A 5,439-nucleotide genomic window follows, 5' to 3' on the forward strand; every position below is an offset into this window, starting at 1 on the left:
TTCATGGACTTCCATCAGAAGATCCCTATCAGTTTTCAACTGAGTTCTTGCAGATCTGTGATACTGTTAAGACTAATGGAGTAGATCCTGAAGTCTACAGGCCTATGCTTTTGCTTTTTGTTGTAAGAGACAGAGCTAGAACATGATTTGACTCATAACCTAAAGATAGCCTGGACTCTTGGGATAAGCAGGTCACGACCTTCTTGGCCAAGTTCTTTCCTCCTTAAAAGTTGAGCAAGCTTAGAGTAGATGTTCAGACCTTCAGGCAAAAAGATGGTGAATCCCTCTATGAAGCTTGGGAAAGATACAAGCAGTTGACCAAAAAGTGTCATTCTGACATGCTTTTAGAGTGGACCATTTTGGATATATTCTATGATGGTCTATCTGAGTTCTCTAAGATGTCACTAGACCATTCTGCAGGTGGATCTATTCACCTAAAGAAAACGCCTGTAGAAGCTCAAGAACTCATTGACATAGTTGCAAATAACCAATTCATGTACACCTCTGAGAGGAACCCTGTGAGTAATGGGATGCCTCAGAGGAAGGGAGTTCTTGAAATTGATGCTCTGAATGCCATATTGGCTTAGAACAAAATGTTGACTCAGCAATTCAACATGATTTCTCAGAGTCTGAATGGATTGCAAAATGCGTCCAACAGTACTAAAGAAGCATCTTCTGAAGAAGAAACTTATGATCCTGAGAACCCTGCAATGGCAGAGGTAAATTACATGGGTAAAGCCTTTGGCAACACCTATAACCCTTCATAGAGAAATCATCCGAATTTTTCATGGAAGGATTGGTGCACGAAATTGTGATCTCTAATAATGGCATTCAACTTGGTATGCTCGTTTATAACTCAGCACTTTCTTCACAACTTCGCACAACTAAATAGCAAGGGCACTGGGTCGTCCAAGTAATACCTTACGTGAGTAAGGGTCGATCCCATGGAGATTGTTGGTATGAAGCAAGCTATGGTCATCTTGAAATTCTCAGTTAGGCAAATAATATATGGTTATGGAGTTTTCGAATAATAATAATAAATAAACAAAAAATAAAGATAGAAATACTTATGTAAATCATTGAACAGAATTTCAGATAGGCGTATGAAGATGCTGTGCTCTTTCTGAATCTCTGCTTTCCTACTACCTTTATCCAATCATTTTTACTCCTTTCCATGGCAAGTTGTATGTAGGGTATCACCGTTGTCAATGGCTACATCCCATCCTCTCAGTGAAAATGGTCCAAATGCTCTCTCACAACACGGCTAATCATCTGTCGGTTCTCGATCATGTTGGAATAGAATCCATTGATTCTTTTACGTTTGTCATCACGCCCAACAATCGCGAGTTTGAAGCTTATCACAGTCATTCAATCCCTTAATCCTACTCAGAATACCACAGACAAGGTTTAGACTTTCTGGATTCTCATGAATGCCGCCATCAATTCTAGCTTATACCACAAAGATTCTGATTAAAGAATCCAAGAGATATGCGCCCGGTCTAAGGTAGAACGGAGGTGGTTGTCAGTCACGCGTTCATAGGTGAGAATGCTGATGAGTGTCACGGATCATCACATTCATCATGGTGAAGTGTAACAAATATCTTAGAACAGGAATAAACTGAATTGAATAGAAAATAGTAGCAATTGCATTAAAACTTGAGGTACAGCAGAGCTCCACACCCTTAATCTATGGTGTGTAGAAACTCCACCGTTGAAAATACATAAGTGATGAAGGTCTAGGCATGGCCGAATGGCCAGCCCCCAAAACGTGATCAATAGTCTCCTAAGATGAATAATGGAATAAAACTAAGACCAAAGATATCTAATACAATAGTAAAATGTCCTATTTATACTAGACTAGCTACTAGGGTTTACAGAAGTAAGTAATTGATGCAGAAATCCACTTCCGGGGCCCACTTGGTGTGTGCTTGGGCTGAGCTTGAGCTTTACACGTGCAGAGGCTTTTTTGGAGTTGAACGCCAAGTTGTAACGTGTTTTTGGCGTTCAACTATGGTTCGTGACGTGTTTCTGGTGTTTGACTCTAGAATGCAGCATGGAACTGGCGTTGAGCACTAGTTTACCTCATCTAATCACGAATAAAGTATGAACTATTATCTATTGCTGGAAAGCTATGGATGTCTACTTTCCAACGCCATTGAGAGCGCACCATTTGGAGTTCTGTAGCTCCAGAAAATCCATTTCGAGTGCAGGGAGGTCAGACTTCAATAGCATCAACAGTCTTTTGTCAGTCTTCTATCAGAGTTTTGCTCAGGTCCCTCAATTTCAGCCAGAAATTACCTAAAATCATAGAAAAACACACAAACTCATAGTAAAGTCCAGAAATGTGAATTTAGCATAAAAACTAATGAAAACATCCCTAAAAGTAACTATATTTTACTAAAAACTACCTAAAAATAATGCCAAAAAGCGTATAAATTATCCGCTCATCACAACACCAAACTTAAATTGTTGCTTGTCCCCAAGCAACTGAAAATCAATTAGGATAAAAAAGAAGAGAATATACTATGAAGCTCAGAATATCAATGAATATTAATTCTAATTAGATGAGCGAGACTTGTAGCTTTTTGCTTCTGAACAGTTTTGGCATCTCACTTTATCCTTTGAAGTTTAGAATGATTGGCATCTCTAGGAACTTAGAATTTCAGATAGTGTTATTGATTCTCCTAGTTAAGTTTGTTGATTCTTGAACACAACTATTTTTATGAGTCTTGGCCATGGCCCTAAGCACTTTGTTTTCCAGTATTACCACCGGATACATAAATGCCACAGACAAGGGTTCTTAAGCACACTCTTTTTGCTTTATATCACGACTTTAACCACTCAGTCTCAAGCTTTTCACTTGGACCTGCATGCCACAAGCACATGGTTAGGGACAGCTTGATTTAGCCATTTAGGCCTGGATTTTATTTCCTTGGGCCCTCCTATCCATTGATGCTCAAAGCCTTGGATCCTTTTTACCCTTGCCGTTTAGTTTTAAGGGCTATTGGCTTTTTCTGCTTACTTTTTCTTTTTCTTTCTATTATTTTTTTGCCATTTTTTTACAAGCTTTTGCTATTCACTGCTTTTTCTTGCTTCAAGAATCAATTTCATGATTTTTCAGATTATCAATAGCATTTCACTTTGTTCATCATTCTTTCAAGAGCCAACAATTTTAACATTCATAAACAACAAGATAAAAAATATGCACTGTTCAAGCATTCATTCAGAAAACCAAAAAGTATTGTCACCACATCAATATAAAAAAACTAAATTCAAGGATAAATTCAAAACTCATGTACTTCTTGTTCTTTTGAATTAAAAACATGTTTCATTTAAGAAAGGTGAAGAATTCATGGAATTATTCATAGCTTTAAGACATAGTTACTACATACTAATGATCATGTAATAAAGACACAAACATAGATAACATAAAGCTTAAAAATCGAAAAATAGAGAAATAAGAACAAGGAATGAATCCACCTTAGTGATGGTGGCACTTTCTTCTTGAAGAACCAATGATGTCCTTGAGCTCTTCTATGTCTCTTCCTTGCCTTTGTTGCTCTTCCCTCATTGCTCTTTGATCTTCTCTAATTTCATGGAAAATGATGGAGTGTTCTTGATGTTCCACCCTTAATTGATCCATATTGTAACTCAAGTCTTCTAGAGAAGTGTTGAGTTGTTCCCAATAGTTGTTAGGAGGAAAGTGCATCCCTTAAGGCATCTCCGGGATTTCTTGGTGATGAGCTTCCTCATGCGTCTCTTGGGATCCATGAGTGGGCTCTCTTGTTTGCTCCATCCTCTTCTTAGTGATGGGCTTATCCTCCTCAATAGGGATGTTTCCTTCTATGATAACTCCAGCTGAGTAACATAGATGGCAAATAAAATGAGGAAAAGCTAGCCTTGCCATGGTGGATGAATTTTTGGCTATTTTGTAGAATTCAAGGGAGATGACTTCATGAATTTCTACTTCCTCTCCATTCATAATGCTATGAATCATGATGGCCCAATCCACAGTAACTTTAGATCGGTTGCTAGTGGGGATGATAGAGCATTGGAAGAACTCCAACCATCCTCTAGCCACAGGCTTGAGGTCCAGTCTTTTTAATTGAACCAGCTTGCCTTTGGAGTCTCTTTTCCATTGAGCTTCCTCCACACATATGTCCATAAGGACTTGGTCCAACCTTTGATCAAAGTTGACCCTTCTAGTGTAGGGGCGTGCATATCCTTGCATCATGGGCAAGTTGAACGCCAACCTCACATTTTCCGGACTAAAATCTAAGTATTTCCCCCGAACCATTGTAAGATAATTCTTTGGATTCGGGTTCACACTTTGATCATGGTTCCTAGTGATCCATGCATTGGCATAGAACTCTTGAACCATTAAGATTCTGACTTGTTGAATGGGGTTGGTGAGAACTTCCCAACCTCTTCTTTGGATCTCATGTCGGATCTCCGGAAATCCATTTTTCTTGAGCTTGAAAGGGACCTCGGGGATCACCTTCTTCTTGGCCACAACTTCATAGAAGTGGTCTTGATGGGCTTTGGAGATGAATCTCTCCATCTCCCATGACTCGGAGGTGGAAGCTTTTGTCTTTCCTTTCCCTTTTCTAGAGGTTTCTCTGGCCTTAGGTGCCATCAATGGTTATGAAAAAAAAGAAGAAGAAGAAAAAGAAAATATGGAGGAAAGGGAGAAGTGTGTGGTTTCGGCCAAGGTGAAGAAGAGAGGGTTGTGGTTTGTGAAAATGAAGAAGGATAGAGGGGTTTATATAGTGAAGGGAGAGGAAGTACGTTCAGCTATTTAGGGTGGGTTTGGGTGGGAAAGAGATTTTGAATTTTGAAGGTAGGTTGGGATTTTGGGGAAGAGTGGATGGATGTGAGTGGTGAAAAGGTGATGGGGAAGAGAGATTGAGGTGATTGGTGAAGGGTTTTGGGGAAGAGTGTTTATTGGGTTGTGTGAAAAAGAGAGAGAGGGTGAGTTGAGGTAGGTGGGGATCCTGTGGGGTCCACAGATCCTGAGATGATCCTGTGGGGTCCACAGATTCTGAGGTGTCAAGGATTTACATCCCTGCACCAATGAGGCATGTAAAATGCCCTTTTCATGAAATCCTGGCATTCAATGCCAGATTGATGCTTGTTTTTGGCGTTGAACGCCAGCTTCATGCTTGTTTTGGGCGTTCAACGCCCATTTGCAGCATGTTTCTAGCGTTGAATGCCAGTTCCATGCTTGTTTCTGGCGTTCAGCGCCAGCTCTCCTCAGGGTGTTTTCCTGGCGTTTAAACGCCAGGATGTTGCTTGTTTATGGCGTTTAACGCCACATCCATGCTCTGTTCTGGCGTTGAACACCAGCCAGATGCTCCTTACTGGCGTTTAAACGCCAGTAAGCCCTTCCTCTAGGGTGTGCTTTTTCTTCTGCTGTTTTTGATCCTGTTTTCAATTTTA

At 40.1% G+C, this 5,439-nt stretch overlaps 1 non-coding gene across 1 annotated transcript; it reads right to left on the reverse strand.

Annotated features, from left to right (window-relative positions):
- Positions 1-236: 236 nt before the first annotated feature.
- LOC127745313 (small nucleolar RNA R71) lies at positions 237-340 on the reverse strand. The gene has a single exon (XR_008006510.1). It is a non-coding gene; the product is annotated as a small nucleolar RNA R71 (small nucleolar RNA).
- Positions 341-5,439: the final 5,099 nt, after the last annotated feature.

This window comes from Arachis duranensis, chromosome 2 (assembly GCF_000817695.3).
Source record: "Arachis duranensis cultivar V14167 chromosome 2, aradu.V14167.gnm2.J7QH, whole genome shotgun sequence".
Taxonomy (NCBI): domain Eukaryota; kingdom Viridiplantae; phylum Streptophyta; class Magnoliopsida; order Fabales; family Fabaceae; genus Arachis; species Arachis duranensis.